Raw genomic sequence first — 1,717 nt, forward strand, 5'->3', positions numbered from 1 at the left:
CCCCCCCCCCCCCCGTCCCTGCCTACTTTTCTGGTATCCTCTCAAATTGCCTGCTCTAAAGAGCTGTTCCAGCTTCCTTTTCCATAGTCCCCCCAGTTTCTCCTACTTATACTCTCCCTGCCTAGGCTCTTCAGCAGCCCCTTCACCAAGGTCCTTTTTCCTAAATAATTGCTTTCTCAGAAGCTCCCTGGCTGCAGGTGTTTGGATTGACTTTCTCTAGGATCCCTTCATCTTGCTTTTCTGACCTGCAGTAATTCTGTTCACACACGGTTAGTCCATTTGTTCTGTGTCTGCTCTGTTCTCTTGCCATTCCTTTGTCACTTCTGTACGTCCTGGTTTAGCTTTTCTCACTCTGGGAGCCCTTTCTGCTAGTCTTCAGCCAGTTCTGTTTAATCTTCATAGGACTTAGAATCTTCAGTGGACCCCTGCTGAGCACTTTTGGTGCATTTCTGGGGAACAAAGCCTCGGACACTGGCAACCTTGAGGACCGGGGTCTGTGGTTAGTGAGGCCTCCGGAGATGGGTGAGAGGAGGGAACCTAGAGAATCATGGACAGTGGAGAACCAGTGAGGGGAGATTGAGCAGGAGACTCCCCAGGAGTGGAGCTGGGCCTGGCAAGCCTGGAGGGAAGAACTGAAGTTTGTGTTTCCGCATACATGCATCTCTGTGCCTTAGGGTCCAGCAGTTCAGGGATGGTGGGTGTTTCGGGAATGTCTGCTAATTTCTCTCAGGTGTCTTTGGTGATGCTCTGAGTCACCAAATTTGGCTGACTTCTTAGTTTCAGTGTTTGCTGGAAGGGAAACAGCATATTAAGTAGTCGTGTGTCAGGAGTGGAGGTCTTCAATGAGAAACGCCCTGGAAGCTGGGGTAGCAGGAGACAGGGGCCCTGTGGTCAGCTTATATACCCAGACTGTCACTTCACTCCTCCAGGTGTTTAGTACAATAGCTGATTAAAGAAGTTTAAAAAAAACTGGGCCTTGCCTTCTTTCCCACCTGAAATCTAGTCTTCAGGTGATATTTTGGGAAGGAGCATGTGTCCTTTAACTTCCAATGAGAAACAACCTAACAATCTAGTATAGTGTATAAAAACATGGGTTTGGGAGTTAGATGTATTTGGTTCAGATTTCTAGCTTTGCTACTTAATCAGCTGGGCTTGACCTTGTTGATTGACTTGACCTCTCTGAGCCTCAAGTTTCCTCAACTATAATGGTATGTGTGTAGGGGAAGGTGGGTGTTGAAAATATCTACCTCAGGGCTGATGGACTGATCGAAACAATGTTTGTAAAGCTTTACCACAGTGCCTGGCAAGCACTTAATAAATGGCTGTGGTAGTGGTTGTTATATTTATTTTGTGACTTATTCAGAAACTTGATTTCAGTGATTCCTTCCCTCTCAAGAAGAGCATAAGGAAGAATAAGGAAATTATGCTGGAGAAACTCATATTGAGATGGGGACAGACAGAAGAGCCTTGGTATCTAAATCCACCCTAGAGGGAGCGAAACAGGGAAGAGTCTGATGCCTTCTACTTGGTCAGCCAGACTTCACCGCTCTCATCGGCCCAGGGCCGGCGTGAGAAGCTGTCAGGTGTGCCGTCTCCTTACGCTGTGTGAGGGGTGAGGGCAGCTGGGTGAGTTCCCATTACACCTGGAGAAGCTGTTGCCAACCTCATACCATGAAACACCACAGCAGTCAAATCAGGCCCACTTGTTTCAATTTTA

Source organism: Lipotes vexillifer, unplaced genomic scaffold (assembly GCF_000442215.2).
Source record: "Lipotes vexillifer unplaced genomic scaffold, Lipotes_vexillifer_v1.1 scaffold916, whole genome shotgun sequence".
Classification (NCBI taxonomy): domain Eukaryota; kingdom Metazoa; phylum Chordata; class Mammalia; order Artiodactyla; family Lipotidae; genus Lipotes; species Lipotes vexillifer.